The sequence below is a fragment of the Narcine bancroftii genome, chromosome 6, assembly GCF_036971445.1.
Source record: "Narcine bancroftii isolate sNarBan1 chromosome 6, sNarBan1.hap1, whole genome shotgun sequence".
Taxonomy (NCBI): Eukaryota; Metazoa; Chordata; class Chondrichthyes; order Torpediniformes; family Narcinidae; genus Narcine; species Narcine bancroftii.
The window spans coordinates 177960590-177982330 of record NC_091474.1 but is presented as its reverse complement, the minus strand read 5'-3'; positions in this window follow the sequence as shown (position 1 = coordinate 177982330).

Here is a 21741-nt window from a genome sequence, read left to right as displayed (position 1 = left end):
CTGCTCCACCATTCAACGAGACCATGGCTGATCTTAAAGTTCAGTACCACGTCCCCGCCTTCTCTCCGTAACCTTTAATACCCTTATACTGAAGAAATAGATCTAATTCCCTCTTAAATAGATTTAATGAACCTGCCTCTACTGCCCTCTGTGGCAATGAATTCCACAGATTCACCACCCTCTGGGTAAAGAAATTCCTCCTCATCTCGGTCCTAAATGGTTTGCCTATTATCCTCAAACCATGGCCCCGGGTTCTGGATTTTCCCATCATTGGAAACATCCCATCTGCATCCATTCTGTCCAGTTCTGCCAGAATTTTATATGTCTCTATGAGATCCCCTCTCAATCTTCTAAACTCCAGGGAGTACAATCCCAACTTGCGCAATCTTTCCTCATAAGTCATTCCTGCCATTCCAGGTATCAGCCTGGTGAATCGCCTCTGCACTCCCTCCATTGCAAGAACATCCTTCCTTAGATAAGGTGACCAAAACTGCACACAATACTCCAGGTGGGGTCTCACCAAGGCTCTGTACAGCTGCAGTAAGGTATCCTTGTTCCTATACTCAAATCCTCTTGATATGAAGGCCAACATACCATTTGCCTTTTTAACCGCCTGCTGTACCTGCTCGCCTTCAGAGACTGGTGTACAAATACCCCTAGGTCTCTCTGCACTTTCCCATCTCTTAATCTATTGCCATTCAAATAGTAATCTGCTCTCCGGTTTGTATTACCAAAGTGGATAACCTCACATTTATCCACATTGTAGTGCATTTGCCAGTCCAGTCCAGATCTGCCCAGTCCCTCAATTTATCCAAATCACACTGGAGCTTCCTGACCCCCTCTTCTGTGCACACTACCCCTCCTAGCTTAGTGTCATCTGCAAATTTGGAGATATTACATCCAATCCCCTCATCCAGATCATTAGTGTAAATTGTGAACAGCTGGGGTCCCAGTACAGATCCCTGTGGCACCCCACTGGTCACCGCCTGCCACTCAGAAAATGAGCCATTTATCCCAACTCTCTGTCTTCTACCTGCCAGCCAGTTCTCAATCCACATCAATACTTTTCCCCCAATCCCATGAGCCGTGATTTTGGAAGCCAGTCGTTTATGTGGGACCTTATCGAAGGCCTTTTGGAAGTCCAGGTACACCACATCCACTGGCTCTCCCCCATCTATTTTACCTGTCACTATCTACCATTCAGCTATCTTTTTACAGATCATAGAAACAACACTGAAAGATGTTCCAGGAGTTGCAGTGTACCTCGTTGACATCCTGGTAATGTGAGCACATGCTCGAGAATTATTTGATTGTCTTGATTGCATTTTGTCCTGCATCAAAGACTATGGTTTTCAAGTTCATCAAGAAAAATGCACATTTTTCATGAAGTTAGTGAAATATCTTGGCTTCATCATTGACAAACATGGACGACGGCCAGATCCCCAAAACACTGATGCTATCAAGCACATTCCTGCACCCACAGGTGTGACTATGCTACGTTCATTCCTGGGTCTTATCAGTTACTACATTTAATTGAACCACCAATCACACGGAAACAAGCCTATACACTCTACATCACTGGAACCCGTAAGGAAGTCTCAAAGATTTCGGAGACCAGTGAAGCCCCTCCAAATGAGTAACCAGATCAAAAAGGGGGAAGTGCTAGGACACCCTAAACAGAGCAACCCCACCATTGCTAGAAGTGGGTGTTACCGGTTCTCGGGACTTGAGTCATCAATCAATTAATCCAGTCACATGTGTGTGAAATGGCTCATGCGAGTTCCCTTGGGACCAAGGGCCTTGTAAATACTATAAATAATTCTCTAATTGTAAATAAAAGGGTTTGTTCTTTACATTTGGGAAAACACTGGTGTCTGTCATTTCTCTCTGGGTCCAATGAGGTGGAAGCTTGTATTCCACACAATGCATGCACAACATAAACATTTTTTTATATTTATAACACCCATCAAGATTAGATAACAGATTGGTTTAAATTGACATTTGATAAAAAGTGAAGATTAGCTCCTATTCCAACCTTTTCATTAACCAATTTTGCAGTACATAAATCTGAAGAAAAACCTCTGTTGTCTTTGCACAATGTAGGAACTCTTGGTAGTAACTGTCACCTGAGATACATAGAGCTGAATGTTAAGTCATTCATCCTTGAGTGGTGATGCTAATCAGACTATATCATTGCCATGACACCTTTTTTTTTTATATCGTCTAACTTTATTCAGTGCCGTGGTATTGAGTTTCCTATCCTGCAAACATGTATCAGTAATAAGAAGTTTGCTCATACCTTGATGAAGAGCCCTTCAGGCCGGAGGTAATAGGTGGATGAGGGAGAGCATACACTCCCTCTCTCATCCACTTATTATTCTACCTGTGGAATTGTAGTCCTCCCCCTGCCCCCACTCCCACTATTCTCATGAAGAGTTCAAGCCCAAAATGTTGGTTATGCATCTTTCACTTTGCTATTTAAAGTACACTGTTTGACCTGCTGAGCTTCTCCAGCATTGTGTTTTTACTTCATTTAGTGTCAGCAGACTTTTGTGTTTTACCCCTGTGATAGTACAGACCTATCACCAATGTATATAGTTACAGTATCTAGAGTGTAATGACTGTGCTTCCAGCGATTGGCTGAGAGTTTAGCTATGCCAACTGTCTGGGCCTTAAAGGGTTGTGTCCCTAGCCAGGACGGATCATTCCGGACTGGTCGGCCACCTGTGAGGAGCTCCTGTCTTTTGCTAATAAAAGCCTTGGTTTGGATCAACAAGTCTTTGGTTCTTTTGATGAGTTCTACAACCCCCATATGATTTTTGTAGCTCCTTCTTGTGTTAATTTACTAATTATGCTCCTTGAATTAACATAGATGTACTTAAGATTACCAAATTAGTACCCATCCCACAACAAGCTTTAAAGACACTAAGCACCGAAGAATCCTTCTAAATCAGGAATCAGAAGAAGGACTGAAACATATCATTGCACAAGAGAAAATTTAATGTGGTTGTTAATAAATCACACCAATAATATTACTGAGTTTGCCCAACCACTTTCCTCTTTGTGCCATCAGTAGGTCAAAGGTTGTTGGTGTGGTCTCAGCAAGAAACAGAAGTGCTTTTTGTGATGGTGTGCATTGTACATTGGTGATGGAGGGACTGAATCTTTAGGGTAATGTATAAATCTGTTTGAAACTCCTCAGCAAATGAAACCCGCCATGCTGGCATGTAGAAGAACTTTGAGTGCATGTAAGCATGGGGTGATAAATGACAAGTAATATTTATCTCACCAATGAGACAGACAGTGATGATTCCCATCAAGCAAGAGTCTACTGCCTACTTGATAATCAATATCTTGACCACCACCATGTTTTCCACCTTCAACATCCATTGATTGGAAACACCTGTCATCAATATCACTTCCTGATACTTGTACCCCCAAAACCTTGTCATATGCCAGACACAAATCAGAAACATGATGTCACACCTTTGCTTATCTGAAAGAGTGCAGTTCCAACATTGGTTATAAAGCTTAACACCATTCAAGAGGACACAGTTCACATGAAAGGCACCCTGTCAACTAACCTAAAAAAAAGTCATTTGCTCATCGCCAATACACAGTGCGTACCAGTGACAAAATGCACTGGAGTTAATTGTCCGGGCTCCTCCAACACTACCTTCCAAACCAACCAAGGAGAACAAGACCAGCATGCATATTTAACCACCACCTGTAGGATCTACTCCAAGTCATTCTTTTCCTAAATGGAAATATGTTACGGCCTTCCATTGTTTTGGGCTCAGCATCTTAGAACTCCCTACAAAACAGCTTTGTTCAAATCCATTCAGCAGAAAGTCTGTAGTGGTTTAAAAAGATGGCTTGTAATTATTTTTTGAAGGACAACAAACTTTGGCTTTGATCCAAAAGCACACATCCCAGAAGATTAATGAATAAAAAGAGCTCTATGAAGCAATTTGTATATTCGTTACTCCAACCCAAATCACAACTCATTTCTGAAATGAATTTTTGAGAATCTCTGTTGAAGTTACTCACCTTTTCTTTAATTTAAAAAAAAATTTCCATTATCTTTATCATTTGTCTTTGAATAAATTTATTCTTATCAAGATGAAGCACATCACTGTTGGCAAACAATTATTTTCCACTGATGGCACACAAAATCAAGAATGAGATATAGAGTCATAGGGAATGAGATATCAAAAATGGATGTAGGCCCTTCAAACCGATTTGTCTATGCTGGCCAATTTGCCCACCTTTGGGAAATGTATCCTTCTAAACATTTCCTGTCCATGTATCTGTCCAAATGTTGCTCAGACATTGTAATTATACCCATTGCTACTATCTTCTCTGACAGCTATTTCCACACACCCACCAGCCTATGTGAAAAAGTGTGTCCCAAAAGTATTTATAAATCTTTCCCCTTTCACCTTGAAACAATACTCTCTTTTCTTAGACTCGCTTATCCCCTGAATTAAAAAACTCTAATCATTCACCTTATTTAAGACCTTCATGATTCATGCCTTCATGCCTCGATAAAGTCACCCCTCAGCCCCCTGCAACCTACCCAGAGCTTCCTTAGAACTGACAAACATCAACTCCAGCAAACTCATTGTGAATCTTGTAAATGTTAAAGTTTTCAAGGGTGGGAGTAAACTGGAACACACAGAAGAAACCCACACAGACACAGGGAGAACACACAAATTCCTTACAGACAGCAGAAGATTCAACCCTGGTCACTGGCTCTGTAACAGCGTTGCGTGAACCACTTTGCTAACTGTGTCATCTTCTATGCTAATCGTGCTGCCATTTCCGGCTTAATACCAACTTTCCAATGGATAGGCAATCAGAACTGCACAATACTCCATGTGGTGCCACCAATGTCTCGCACAAATGTAACATGATGCTCCAATTCTTGCACTCAAATCCCTGGTCTTGCCCTGGTTTAACCTTCCAAAATGCAATACCTTGCACTTGCCCAGGCTAGATTCTATTTACTATTCCTTGCCCCACTTTCTAAATTGATGACATTGAATTATAATTTCAATAATCTTCAACATGCACTATACCACAATTTAGATGTCATCTCCATGCCAACCATTCTTTTTTTAAAAATAACTTTATTTATTTGTTCAACAAGGTTATTAAATATAGTAAAAAAAATACATATTATGAATGATTAAAAAAAATTATATATAAAAAAGAAAAAAAAAGAAAAAAAAAGAATGTACCCCCCTACCCCTCTCAGCCAGATCTCTTTAGGAGAGCCAAAGAAAGAAAAAAAAACTGAAATATATTTACTAAAATCTAATCAAGGTAAATCTAAATGTAAATATTCTGAATATAAAGACCAGTTATTAAGAAAAAAATAATAATTATCATGTAAAACATATGTAATTTTTTCCATTACCAAACAACTTTTCATCTCATTATGCCATCTATTAATATCAATCACATTAGCATTTTTCCATGTACTTGCTATACATTTTTTTGCTACAGATAAAGCTAAATATACAAAAGCAATCTGAAATTTGTCTAATCCCAAATCTTTCAAAGGATTCAACTCACCCAACAAAAATATTGATGGGTCCAGAGGTATTTTGATCTTATACAAATGTTCCAAAAGCAATTGAATTACTCTCCAAAAAGATTGTAACCAAACACATAACCAAACAGCATGAAAAAAGTTCCAACAAAATTACCTAAAACAAGAATCTGATTCACTAAAACCATATTTTTAAAAACTTTTCAAGTGTTAAATACAATTGATGTAAAAAATTGTAATTAACCATTGCATAATGGACATTTATCAATCTAGTAACACTATGACAAATATCTAACCAGTCATATTCAGAAAAAATAAAATTAATATCCTTTTCCCATTTAATCTTAGATCTATCCCATCCATTTTTTTCCGTATTTTCCTGTAATATTTGATACATCAATGAAATATATCCTTTCTTTGGTGAAATCACAAGAAAAGATTCAAATGTAGTCAATTTAGGCAAAATCATATCTCTACCAAATATTTGTTTTACTAGGGATTGAAGTTGATAATAAATGAATAAAGAATTCTCATTAATTCCAAAATCTTCCCTCATTTGATTAAAGGATAAAAATTTACCTTCTTTAAAACAATCCCCCAAGTTTTTTATACCTTTAGATTTCTAAAGTAATAAACAATGATTATACATTGAAAAAGGAATGAGTTGTATAACGGTGTTAAAGTCAATAATTTACCCTTAGAACCTATTGTTCTATTTTTCCTCATCCATAACTTCATTAAATGTTTTAGTATAGGCACATTATATTGTTGTAATAAATTTAAATTCCACCGGAACAAAAATTGATGTATTTCAAATTCAGAAATATTCGCCATCTCAATTTTAGCCCAACTAGGGGGCCGTTCCAAATCCATTAATGAACTAATAAATTTAAATTGAGCTGCATCATAATAATTTTGAAAATGTGGTAAGTGTAATCCCCCTAATACATATTTCCAGGTTAGCTTATTCAAAGCTACTCTCGGAAATTTGCCCTTCCATAAAAATTCTCTAACCATTTTATTTAAATCTCGAAAAAAATTCTTATTATGTAAACACGGAATTGATTGAAACAAATATTGTATATGTGGAAAGATATTCATTTTGATTGTATTTATTTTTCCAATTAAATTTATAGGAAGATCCTTCTATTTAATCAAATCAGCTTTGATCTTTTTCATTAATGGTACTTAATTTAATTTATATAAAGATTGATAATCAACATCTACATTTTATACCCAAATATTTAATTCGATCAGCCCACTTCAAATTAATAATATTCTTAAACTGAATAATCCCCTTCACCTATCGGTAAAATTTCACTTTTTTCCCAGTTAACTTTATATCCAGACAAAGATCCATATTGTATTAAACATTCCTTCAAGTGTAAAAGTGACTGAGCTGGGTTTGTTAAATATCCCAATACATCATCAGCAAATAGATTAATTTTATACTCCTCGTCTAAAATTCTCATACCTTGTAACTGTGTATTTTGTTGTATCAACTATACTAAAAGTTCAATTACTCATGCAAACAAAGCTGGAGACAAAGGACAACCTTGTCAAGATGAACAAGTTAATTTAAAAGGTTCCAAGATCTGACCATTTGTCAATACCCTGACTATTGGTTAATTGTATAAAGCTTTAATCCAACCAATAAAAGAAGGACCAACTTTAAATAAAAAGTTCCACTCAACTCTGTCAAAAGCCTTTTCTGCATCAAGAGATATCACCATCGGATGGTCAGGGCACTGTCGATATTTATTAATCAAACTAATCACTCGAAAAATATTATCTGAAGCATGCCTATTCTTTACAAAACCTGTTTGATCAAAATGTATCAACTTAGGTAAAAATTTAGCCAATCGATTCGCTAATATTTTAGCTATTATTTTATAGTCTACATTCAACAAAGAATTGGTCTATATGAAGACACCTTTAACGGATCTCTATCCTTCTTAGGAATTCAAGTAATTAAGGCACAAGAGCATGATTTGGGTAGATCATAATGTTCATTAATCTGTCGTAACACATCTCCAAACACTGTAGATAAATCATCATAAAATACCTTATAAAATTCAACTGAAAACCCATCATCACCAGGTGATTTTCCATTCGGCATTTCCAACATAGCCAATTTAATTTCTAAATCAATAAAAGGAGCCTCCAGCTTCAATATATCTTCTTCTCCTAGTACCGGTAATTTCAACACCAATAAAAAGGAGTCAATCGATCTGCTCTCCTATTTTTCCTAAGAAGTATATAATTTCTTATAAAATGAATTAAACTCATTATTAATCTCACGAGATTTATAGGTAATAGTCGAATTTCGTCTGACTGCATTAATAACCCTTGATACCTCTTCTTTCTTTAACTGCCATGCATGTACCTTATGCGTTTTCTCACCGCATTCATAATACCATTGCTTAGATCTATTATTCAAGCATTCAAATTGATAAGATTGCAACGTATTGTATTTCAATTTCAATCTAGACAACTCTATCTTCTGATTTTCTGTCACATCTCTCTGAAATTCCTTTTCTAATTCAATAGACAATAGACAATAGGAGCTGGAGTAGGCCATTTGGCCCGTCGGGCCAGCACCGTCATTTTAGATCATGGCTGATCATTACCATCAGTACCATCATCAATCTTTCTCTAATTCAAGGCTCTCAGTCAGATAATTCTTTTTAACCTTAGAGGTATAAATAATTATAGCAACCCACAATATAAATTTACTATGAACAGAGTTAACATTTTCTTCCAAAAAAGATTAATTTGTTTTTTAAAAAAAATCAATAAATTCAGCTTTTTTTTTTAAACAACATCGTATTGAATCTCCAACGATAAGCTACACAAACTTTTTCAGAACTCTCATAAGTAAAATACAACAAAGAATGATCTGAAATTACCCTACTTTATATTCTGCTTGCAGTATTTTCCCCTGTAAATGTGCCGATACTAAAAAAAAATTGTGGAGAAAGATTCATGTCTAAATGACTAAAAAGAGAAATCCTTCTCTGTTGGGTTAAGACGTCGCCAAATGTCCACTAAATTAAAATCTTTCATCAAAGTTAGAATTTGAATTGCCATTTAAATTTTTTTAACATTTTTTGGAGATTTATCTAATAAAGGTTCCAAAACACAGTTAAAATCTCCTCCATCCAGAACATTTTTATTAGCTAGCCCCAGAAGCAGAAATGCATCCAAAATAAATGCTTCATCATCCACATTCAGTGCATAAATGTTAAGTAAAGTCCAAAATTCATTGAAAATCTTATAATTCAACTTCATTTCCATTGATTGTAATTCAAAAGTTTATTTTTTATGTATCAAAATTGCTACTCCCTTAGATTTGGAGTTAAATGAAGAAAAAAAAAAACACATGTACAACTTAATCCCTCTTCAATTTCATACTTTCTTTTTCATTCAAATGTGTCTCCTGTAAAAAAGCAATATCAATCTTCATCTTTTTAATGTAAACCAAAACTCGCTTATGCTTGATTGGGTTGTTTAATCCCTGAACATTAAAAGTAGCAAATTTCAAATTCGACATATCTAATACAATTGTTAAATATCAAAAATAATCACAAAATTAATAATAACAAATAATTTTTTTTTATATAGGACCCTCAAATTAAAATATATAGGCCCTCCAAATAAAAATAATATTCGTTAATAAGAGAAAAGAAAAACATTAAAAAAAATCTACCAAAAGGTAGTTTTTTTTCTTTCTTTCTTTTCCAATCTTTTTATTATTATTATAATTTATAAACACATACAGTTCAAAGAGACATGAAAAATACATAGTAAATAACGAAGTAGTTTTTACTCCCTAAAAAAGCTGGGTGTGGATTACCCACTAGTGACTGATGACTAACAAAGAAGTTAGTGCAATCCCCTCCTCCCCAGCCAGCCAATCAAAAATATTAACATATTACAAAAAAAGTCAGCCTTGAGATTCCAGTCCAGATGGTGAACTCATTTCAAGAGAAGGTGAACTATTTCCATTCTCGTTCTTTCCTCTTCTGCCATTTTATCCATTTCCAAGTCCATCAGATTTTCCTTTAGGAGATAATGGTGGACTTCTTCTTTGTCCTCTGACATCACGTAATGAATTAGCAAAAACCATTGCTTCATGCTCCCTCTCATAAAATTGAGATGATAGTTTCCATAAAACACTTTCAACACAGCAGGATAACGAAAAGCAAATTTGTAACCTTTACTTATAAAACATCTTTAACCGGATTAAATTCACGTTGACATCTGATGATATCTTGACTCAAATCAGGGTAGAAGAAAACTCTGCTATTCTGAACCATCATTGGAGCTTGCCTTTGTCTTGCATTTTGAACTGCAAGTCGAAGAATTGTCTCTCAGTCCAAATAATTCCCACAACAAACTAACACAGCTCTTGGGGGTTGACCAGGTAGGAGTGGTCTTCTTCAAGCTCTATGTGCTCTTTCCAATACCAATCCATCAAGAAAAGACTCTTCCCCCAACATGTGGGGAATCCAATTTAAAAAAAAATTGACAGGATCTTGACCTTCTATACCTTCTGGCAAACCCACAATTTTCACATCATTTCTTCTGCTTTGATTTTCCAAATAGTCCAATTTTTTTTTGTTAACTCTTTTTCCTGGGCTCCTGCATTAGATTGTACCTGTTGTTTACATTCAGAAAAAGAATTTTCAAAATTTTTAAAAAGTTTTCCCGATTTTCTTTAACTTCTGCCTTAACCACAGTTAGGTCTGAAGTTATATTAGTATTCATTTGAACCAGCTGGTTCAATTGACCAGTAATAACATTCAAATAAGAAGCAATACCTTCAGGCATCATGTAAACAGGCTGAAGTGCAGTTTGAAATGCATGATCTGATTCCATAAGTTGTAATTCACTTTCTTCCAGCTCTTCTTCCATTTCCTGTGCAGTGGTAGAGTAAGTCAAGTCCTCTTCTTGTTGTTCTTCAAAAGGCAGCATTCTAGTTGTTTTGCTGCGAGTTTGGACACCCAACGACGACCCCCAGACTTCCTCAGGGGGTTGTCGCTGCCATCCCCCTGCAGACCATTTTTTTCATAAAATTACAGAGTTCTCCATAATTAACGGTGACACCCAAGCCCAAAATCGCTGTAGATTGTGTGCCTGCCATCACAATCCTCTTCCTCCGCACTCCCGTCTCTTCCAACAGGGATGCTCGTTGTAACAAGCCTCCAGGCTCGTGCCTGACTTCTCGGGAACGCGCTCCTTCCTCTGCAGAATGGGTCGAACCAGCGCCATCTTGAGACTGTGAGTAGCTGTTACCTTAGCTTTTGCCCCCATTGGCGATCATTGAAGCTTGGGGATCGCTGAAAATGGATCCAAGGCTGTTCCAGGTCATTTAGGCCCCAATTCTTCTGCACTTCGATACTGTATTTTCTTTTGTAACTGAGGCTTAGTTTTTTTTTGCATTAGCAGCCATAATGTCTCACCAAAGTATCAAACTGAAAATTAAAATTTTTAAATTAAAAATAAAGGGTTAAAAAACGGGCACTTAAAAGTCTGACCAGAGAGGGCAGGGATTACATGTCTGGTCTCTACACCATCTTGCCATGCTCCCCGCCAACCACATTCTCAACCGATACAATACAGCAATTGATCCCTATGACACACCACTGATCACAGGCCTCAAATGTGTAAAACAATCCTGCATTACCACCCTTTCACCCATTGGCATCACTGTTGGGGGGTGGGGGGGGGTGGGGGGTTGGGAAAAGTAAAAATATCCCTGCAGATTGTTATTACAACAAAAACATTTTTTGTTTGCTCTGCTTACATGTATCAATATCTTTCTCTTTGGCTTGGCTTCGCGGACGAAAAGTTATGGAGGGGTAATATCCACGTCAGCTGCAGGCTCGTTTGTGGCTGACAAGACCGATGCAGGACAGGCAGACACGGTTGCAGCGGTTGCAAGGGAAAATTGGTTGGTTGGGGTTGGGTGTTGGGTTTTTCCTCCTTTGTCTTTTGTCAGTGAGGTGGGCTCTGCGGTCTTCTTCAAAGGAGGTTGCTGCCCGCCGAACTGTGAGGCGCCAAGATGCACGTTTTGAGGCGATATCAGCCCACTGGCGGTGGTCAAGAGATTTCTTTAGGCAGTCCTTGTACCTCTTCTTTGGTGCACCTCTGTCACGGTGGCCAGTGGAGAGCTCACCATATAACACGATCTTGGGAAGGCGATGGTCCTCCATTCTGGAGACGTGACCTACCCAGCGCAGTTGGATATTCAGCAGCATGGATTCGATGCTGTCGGCCTCTGCCATCTCAAGTACTTCGATGTTAGGGATGAAGTCGCTCCAATGAATGTTGAGGATGGAGCGGAGACAACGCTGGTGGAAGCGTTCTAGGAGCCGTAGGTGATGCCGGTAGAGTACCCATGATTCGGAGCCGAACTGGAGTGTTGGTATGACAACGGCTCTGTATACGCTAATCTTTGTGAGGTTTTTCAGTTGGTTGTTTTTCCAGATTCTTGTGTAGTCTTCCAAAGGTGCTATTTGCCTTGGCGAGTCTGTTGTCTATCTCGTTGTCGATCCTTGCATCTGATGGAATGGTGCAGCCGAGATAGGTAAACTGGTTGACCGTTTTGAGTTTTGTGTGCCCGATGGAGATGTGGGGAGGCTAAAACCCTGCTAATTTACTTTTTGAACCTTCTAATGCCTTCCAGTCAGAGCTGTCATTATTTCCCAATTACAATGACACTTTGAATCACATGGTTTTATCTAAAAGCACGCACTGTTGCTTTTTGTTGCTACTGTGTGTATGATATTGTAATTTAAATGAATAATTTCAATTTTGCTAGTTGTTTATCTCACTACTGTTGTCATTAGATTCGGTGATATATGGGAATTACAATTTATGAATAACATTAGTACAAAAAAAAATAACAAGGATTCTGTATGGACCAGAATGGGAGGAGGTCCGTGGGAGGTGGTGACATCATTAGTTACCGCACTGGGTGACACCAACCATAGTGACGCCCTTTCTGTCTCCTCCTTTCAAGCCCATTTAAATTCCATTGGCCAGCTTACCTTGGATCCCATGTGATCTAACTTTCAGAACCTGTCTATCATGTGGGGCTTTGTTTAAGTCATTGCTAAAGTCCACAAAGAAACTACTTACATAAAATACAACATGATTCAACCACCAGCCTCATCTTCCGCTCCTCACCCTTTCTCCTTTTGAAAAGAACCACTCTTACATGACTCTCTTATTTGCTCTTCCCTCCCCAACCATCCCTGTTCGTCTCCTTACATCCACACCCCCCCTTGCATCAGACCCCACCTGGGACCAAGGAACTTTCCCTGCAACAGGAAATCGAGTCATACTTCACAACATCAGAAGATAATAGAAACAGAAGTAGGCCAATTGGCCCATCAAATCTTCTCCATTCTATCATAAGATGATCCATCCTCCCACCCCCTGACCTTCTCCCTATAACTCTTGATGTCTTGACTAATCAAACACCTGTCAATCTCTGCCATAAATATACTCAGTGACCTCGCTTCTACAGCTGCCTATGGCAACAAGTTCCGTAAACCTATGACCCTCCGGCTAAAGAAATGTCTTATAATTTCTGTTTCAAATTGTTGCCCTTTTATCCTGGTGTTGTTCCCTCTTGTCCTAGATTTCCCAACCATGGGAAACAACCTTGCCACATCCAGGCCATTCAGCATTCAAAATATCACTATGAGGTTCCCCCACCCACTCCCACCTCTGTACTTCAATGAGAACAGGCCAATAGCCAACAAATATTCCTCATATACTAACCCTTTCATTCCTGTCCCTATGCATCCTTCTTCACCTCTCTCCAGGGACTAACACTGACCTTTCAGATGATGCAGAGATACACCCCCTCCATTTTTACCTACTGCACTTAGTGGTCTCAATGTGGCCTCCCCCAAGTGTATGATAAGTGATCACATTACTGTACAATTCAAGATCTAGTTTTTTTAAATCATTTGACTATAATATACAACCAGATGAAACAATGTTTCACTCAAAAGTTGGAGCTCACAATTCCAACCATTTCACTACCTCCTCCATTTCCTCACCCATCTCTTAGATCTCATCTTTCTCTACTACTAAATGGCAGCCCCAAGCAGGTTCAAATATTCCATGATAAGAACAATAAATCGTCCAATTTTAATTAAGCTGTTCCACATCTCACTCCCCCTCCCCCATCCTGTAATCTCTCCTGTCCATTCACCGAAGGTCCCCTCATATACATCCCTCTTTCCACCACCCTCCACACAGCCACATTACTCAGCTCATTTTCCCCATCGCCACCTTCTGCAAATCCCCTCTGCCAAAGCACATCCCTCCCCTCCTGTTCCCATCTGACCACGATCCTCATGGTTCCATCAATCTCTTTCCTTCAGCAGCAGACTTTTCCTTCATCCTCCTCTTCCTCCCTCTGCCTTTGTTTTTAGTGTTTTTATTTTTCCCCCAACTGCTATTATGATTCTCCTGTCACTGTCTCCCTACTCTGCTCTTCTACTTTCCCACCTCGCTTCACCTGTGCATCATACTTCACACCTCCTCTGATTCACCTACGGGCCCCAACCTTTTTCTTCAATACTGCCTTTCTTCACTGCTGAAGTAGAGTTTTGACTCAAAATGGAAAGTTCATTTTCCTCCATGGATACTGCCTGCCCTGTTGGGTTCCTCCAGCATTTTGTTTTAGCTCTAGTTCTATCAATTGTAGACTCCTGTGTCTCCATGAGAGCTTTCACATGTATTGAATGCTATGATTGACTTTGTCAATCATCTTGGTCATTTTAAAAAAAAAATTGAATTATATTAATGAGGCATGATTTTCCATTCACAAAGCCATGCTGACCACTCTTAATCAGTCCTTGCCTTTACAAGTGCAGGAAGATCATATATCTCAGAATATCCTCCAATTAAATTTCCAACCAATGATGTTAGACTCACTGACTTCTCCTTGCAGCCCTTCTTAAATAAAGCCCAACAGTAGCCATCCTCCAGTCTTCCAGCAGAACAAAAGCATAGAACACTACTGCACAGTATTAGATCAGTCTGTGCAGCTAGTCCATGACAAACTATTTATTCCATTTCGTCCCATCAACCGACACCTGGACCTAGCCCTCCTAACCCCCATGATCCTTGTATCCATCCAAATTTAAATGTTGAAATTTAACCCACAATCATCACTTCTGCTTGTTCCCCTCTCTCACCATTTTCTGAGTAAAGTTGTTCCCATGTTCCACTTAATCATTTGAGTTTTCTCCTTAACCCATGTCCTCTAGTTCTTGTTTCACCTCACCTCAGTGGAAAAAAGCCTGCTTGCATTTACCCTATCTATAACCTTCACAATGTGCATTCCTCGATCAAGTCTCCCCTTCTTATTCTATGCTCCAGGGAACAAAATTCAAACCTATTCAACCTTTACTACAACTCAGCTCCTCAAGTCCTCGCAACATCAATCTTATTGATACCATTCCTGCAGGTAGGTGACCAAGACTTCACATAACACTGCAAATTTGACCTCACCAGTGGCCTATACAGTTTCACCATAATGCAACTCCTGCACTCAGTACTTCTATTTAGGCATACAACTAGTCACAGACCTCAGCTTGTCTATATCGTGTTGCATGCTCATTTTTTTTTGAGGGGGAGGACGTGAACCTGTCCTCGGGCCTGTGCAAAGGAGCTTTTAGGTGGAGTGCAGTGTGTGCAGTACTGGCCCCATGCCCCTATCTATGACCCTATCTACCTGTGAAATCACTTTCAAGGCTGTGCCCTACCATTTACCGTGTACGTCCTACTCTGTTTGGGCCTCAAAGTGCAACACCTCACATTTGTCTGCATTCATTTCCATCTGCAATTTTCCAACTTGTCTAGACTCCATTACCTGCTTTGAAATACTTCCTCTCTGTCCACTGAACCTCCTAAATCTTAACATCCTCTGCAAATTTGCTGATTCAATTTACCACATTATAATCCAGATCATTTATATAGATGACAAACAACATGGGTTGTTTCAGGTATACCACTAGTCAAAGCCCTCCAGTCAGAGAGACAATCATCTGCTACCACTCTCTGTCTTCTCCTGCAAAGCCATTGTCTAATCTAATTTACTATGTCATCTTGAATACAGAGTGAATGAATATTCTTCACCAACCTTCCATGTGGATCTTGTCAAAGTCTAGGGGGGCTACATTCATTGAATTTCCTTTGTCAATTTTCCTGGTAATTTCTTTGAAAAACTCTCTAAGTTTGGTTAGACATGACCTGCTCTTCTCATCAATCCCAGTCTATCCAAGAATACCATCCACTATTCTACCTACATGTCAGGCTCATCAGCCTATGATTTCCTGGATTATTCGTAGAGTTTTATTTTTAAACAACATTTGCACTCTTCCAATCCTCCAGCACCTCACCCATAGCTAATGGCATTCTAAAGGTCTCTGCCAGCTCCTGTAATTTCTGTACTTGTGTCCTTCAAAGTCCAAAGGAATATCTTGTCAGGCCCTAGGGATGTGTCCACCCTTATTAGCCTCGAGACAGCATGCAACTTCTCTTCTGTAATCTATATAATTTCCATGATCTCACTGCTCTTTTTACTCAATTTTGTTATGTAATGTCCAACTCAAGAGTAAATACAGATGCAAAAATTCAATTTTAATCACTCCCCCATTTCTTTGGGTCCACGCATAGAAGTATTTCACCTGTGGCTAATGACAATACCAATATCTCTGCGAGAAATACAATTCCTTCCCTACATTCCAACAATGTACAAAGATAATTTTTTTCAGGTGCGAGGGATTTATTCTTCTTTATATGCTTTAGGTCTGACAATACCTCCTCTTTTTCAATGTGGTTATGTTTCAAAATAAACTCTTCTCTAAGTTTCTCTACCTCCTCTAACCTTCTTGCCAGTAACTATGTTCATTCAAGACTTCACCCATATCCTGTTGATACAGGCATAAACTGTCACCAATGAGGAACAGGAGATACCAATTATATTATTGTGCAATGCATTGATATTCATACATTAAATTCTTGAAAACTGCATTCCAATTTAACAAAAAAGTCTGTTCCATTTAGCAACTTCTTGGTAAAGCATAGCTGAGTGGAATATAAATAATGTTTCATCTACTCTGTTGTGATAACCTCAAGACATCTGCAAATAACTTCATGGGCTTGGGAGAGAGATTGACAACATAAATCAAAAATGCTGCTGTTAGAAAGATTTCCAGCCAATGCTGCAGGGATCTATTTTTTTGTGAGATTCACACCTAGTTTTTATTTCTTCATATTGCACTGTTGAACTTAGGCATGTGAGTGCACCCATAACCAACTAAATTCCAAACCCATGAAGCAACCTTTCCAGCTGAGACATATTTTGGCATGTCAGAATTGAGAAGATAACCTTTTTGCTATTTTACAGTTTATGCAGTCAAAATATTTACTGCATTTTGTATTCGGTGTGGTATTTCTCTGACAGCGATACAATAATGCAGGACAAGTAGGGAAAGGTTTTAAGAGATATCATGGAATATGAAAACTAGAATATCTAAACCTGCATGGTAACCAAGTGACATTTGGACACAGTTTGTTTCATTTCACACATCTGCAGAAATCTTTTGGTCATTTTCTTTTGCTCACTGATTCCTGTTAGGCTTACACATTGATCCAGATAGATCCACGTGGTAATGAGTGGAGAGTAGTATTAAAGCTGCACCATCTGCTCCATTCACTTCAAGAAGTGTTGTGGACACAAACGAATGAGATATGTCAGTGGCTAATAAAGATCAGTGTTTATGTTTTTGTCCAGAATACGTCATCAAAAACATCTGAAATGTTTTATCTGTGGTTGCATCAAACAGCTGATTAATTTGTTAGCTGGCTAAAACCCTTTCTGCCACAGTATCAAAGTGACAGAATCTGTGATTGCCTCACTTTTTTGTGGCTTGCAGTTTTGTGGGTTTGGCTTAATCTGCTCAAATGTAATACAATTGTGGGGATTTAAAGAAGCTAATTCACTAATAATTACATGGCTCACATAAACAGAAATGAGAATAGAACTGGAGTGATCACGATCCGGACATCTAAAATCCGGAAATCTTCAAAATCCGGCATGGGGACTGGCAGACGGAGGAGACTGCTGGGTGGTCGGGGGAGGCGGCCGAGGGACCGGCAGTCAGGGGAGACTGCCAGGCGGCCGAGGGACTGGCGGTCAAGGGAGACTGCCAGGCGGCCGAGGGACCGGCTGTCGGGGGAGACTGCAGGGCAGTCGGGGGACTGGCGGTCAGGGGAGATGGCTGAGGGACCAGCAGTCGGGGGAGGCAGCTGGGGGAGACTGCAGGCGGCTGAGGGACTGCGGTCGGGGGAGGCTACTGGGCAGCTGAGGGACCAGCAGTCGGGGGAAGAATACTGGGTGGCCGAGGGATGGCGGTTGGGGGAGGCAGCTGTGTGGCGTAGGGACTGGCGGTTGGGGGAAGCTGCTAGGCTGCCGAGGTACCGCAGTCGGGGGAGACGGCCGAGTGACCGGCGGTTGGGGGAGACGGCCGGGCGACTGGAAGGGGGTGGGGGTGGATACGGCAGCACAATTCAGGTGGACTTTCCAAAATCTGGAAAAAACCGAAGTTCGGAACACACTGTCCCCCAAGGGTTCCGGATGAAGGATCGTGTACCTGTAATATCTCATCAGCTCATTTAACTCCCTGGATCCTCTATGCCCATGGCATTTTTATGGTAGAGGCCGAGGGACTATGCACTTCTCTGCAGTGATGGAATGGAGTTGGAGAGTCAGAACTTTCAATCAGAAGAACTTTCCTGGAGCCAGCACACAGAAGAATCATGAAAACAACATAACAGTGTTATTACTTTCAAAGGAGATTTGGGATGTTGTATGATACTCTATTAAACTTTTACTGGTGCACTGTACAAAGTATACTGACTGGAAGCATTACAACCTGTTTTGGCAATTCAAATGCCTAGGAATGCAGAAAGCTGCAGAAGGTAGTAAACGTAAGCAGACCCTTCAACACCTCATTGCTGCCGTAAATCATCCCCAAGAGTTTCAAGACAACCATCATCATCCTGGTACCAAAGAGGGTAGCAGTAACAGGCCTCAGTAGTGTTTCTTTTCCCCAAACAAAAATTCTATGATATCTCCATAAGGAAGAACCGGCATTAAGCTAGGTCAGTGTGTCTTTTCACACAGAAAGCCAGGATTCCAGGAGCAAAAGAGGCAGGATGTTTAACTCAACAGCGTCAGCATTTAGTGTGATGTATAATGGACATGCCAGACATATCCTTCTACACAAAAGTGACAGTAGATCTTGATGTGCTTATAGTACTAACCATGAACATGTACACCACTGAGCATAGGCAAATTTCCTGGGCATGATACACAACTTTATGATGCGCAGATGGACACAGAATTCGTGCAAGCAACATGTTCATGTGATCAGAAATACATCAGAGAAGAAATTAAAGAGAAGCAGAGAGATGTTTGAGGCAGAAAGGTGCACGGACTTAGACAGTCTAGATGGAGACATTTCATTCTTATGAGTCAATTTGTACTGGTCTTGGATAGAATGATGTGGATGATAAAGAGGCCACATGAGCCCTGCTCTGGTCTATTATCCTTAATTTTTATGAAGGTGACTGGTGAATTCATTTTTGTACATCTTGGAACACTTGATTTTGTATTGGAACTCAACGAGCGTCACCTGAGGCGCAAGACAACAAATTGGTGACAGTCTCTGGAATCTCAGCTTAATTTCACCATTGCTTTGTGGTGGTATGCGAGCCCATGTGAATATCGATCCATCAATTGTATTTTTGGTGTATGTCAAGTTACTGCAACATTGGAGAGGGCTTTATTTAAGCATTTTGTTGACCTGCCGACTTCAGAAAACAACGGTCGGATTTACAGAATGGGGATATCCAATGTGTGTTGGTGCCATTGCTAGCACACATTTTCCCAACATCGCCCCCATGAGGACACACTAGCCTAGTACAATCGGAAAGGGTGGCACTCCATTATTCTTCATGCTGTTGTTGACCACAACTTCTGGTAAGGATCATGGCTGAGTTTCAGTTATTTATCTTAATTAATGTGTTTCATATGTCAATCTAAGCACAGATTTATTGTTGTTCCATCTTCATAGCTGTGTATGTTGCTTGGCCTGGTCACACCCATGATGCTCGAATGTTAGACAACTCTCCCATCTCCAGAAAGGAGATTACCTCTTCCCACATGAAATAAGTTTATATACCCTACTCTACAGTAACATGTGTGAATAAATCAATCCTGTTATTTGTCACATGTAACCATATAGGATACAATGACAGTGAAATATATGTATACACTGAATGAATGGCCGACTGCGTATTTCAAATGAGACTTACGACAAGTCCAAGGGTCAGATTCAATCCTGTTATTATAAAACGGCCACTGAAAAATATTAGTGAACTGATTGTGATCTCAGAGATTGCATAAAGTACTTATAAATCTACATTGCTCTGTCCAGAGAAATCCATGACAGTTAACAGAGTGGAAATCCCTCTGCATTGAATAGGAGACCCAGCTTACCCCCTCAGGAAGTGGCTGATGAAGGGATTCACTAACCACCACCCACTCAATCAACATCAGCAAGGCTTTAAATATTATTTGAGCTCTGCAAGGATGGTGGTAGAAAATGTTTTCGGACATCTCAAAGATCGTTGGAGGTGCCTGGCCAAATGACTTGATATTTTTACCACTTTTGTATCAGACGTTGTTGCCTGTGATGTTCTACACATTACATGTGAAATCAACAAGGAATACTTCTTGCCAGAATGGAACACTGAGTTACCTCATCTTCCTGCAGAGCCTGATCAAGTTGCTTATCAGGATGCATATTTACACAGTCACCAGGCTATCTGAGAGGCAATTACTGTATATTTCAGTGCACAACTCAACCTTCAGATAAGTTGGGTCCCCATTTTCAGCCTCCCAAATTTTCTGCAAGAAACGTATTGTGACCGGGCCTCCCAGCAAAACCCAATCTTTGTTACAACACCCCAATCGCCAAGTAACAAATCTGTAAATTAAGCAAGTTTTTTTTTAAGTTTAAAAATACCTTTACTTCTGGCCAGGAAGTTGACAAATGGTGCTGGGTCCAAGTCTTTAGCTGCAGCTAGAGTCGCTGTATCAGGTGCAGTACCGTCTGCATTGAAGAAGTTGCCTCACTGCCCAAGATTTTTCTATGTAGAAACCACAGCTATGTGGTGGCTTGGGCATGAGTGGGGACCTTGGGCTCCCAGGCAGAAGCAGGGGCCTCAGGCTCTACAATGGTATAAAACGTCAAGGTAGGCTATAGTGACACCCAGCAGCTGTGAGGTATTGGGGAGTGGTGGTGGGGAGATGCTTCCAAGGTCATCTTATATGCCAAAACTACGTCAAGCATTTTTTTAGTTGAATTTAAGGTTTAATTTTTGTATCTGACAATATAAGGTGACCCCTGATTTTTGAATGCTTTTTGAAAGTTTCAAGACTTGACCATATGCCAAAATATATGGTATGTCCTTTCTGTAAGCAATTTAAGTTAGTAAATGACAAATTTTAGTAAATGCATAGTACACTTATCAGAGAACTGGAGACGTAAACGAAAGTGAAAAGGTTTAATCCAACTGCATATAACTATTTACAACTGTGCAAATAAACAAAACACCAGTATCCATGTACAAAAATAGTGACACTCACATCACTCCAGCAGCTGGAGGAAGGAGGAGGAGTAGAAGGTGATTGAAATGACTCGTATGCCTCATCAGTTTGTTGCATGCTGTCATTCTGCTGTGGTGCCAGAGAATAATACTAGCTATGGGGTCCAGGAGGGTAGTACTATCATGTAGGAGTTTGTTGCAGTAAGGCGGGAGCATGGTGCTGTCTTGCAGAAGATGACACGCTCATTTCCCACACGAATAAGGTCTTGTTCTGCATCTCATGCTGGAAGTCTTTGAACATGTTGCCGAACCTATTCATTTCTTCTGACCATTGATATCTTTTGACCTACAGTGCTGCCATCTCCACCTCCTGTGCCGCTCTCCTCAGCTACTCCTCATGGGCCCTCTGCACTTCCAACTGAAGTATTTTTCTCTCCACATCCTCTCAGTCCATAGCCAGTAACATGTCCCTCACC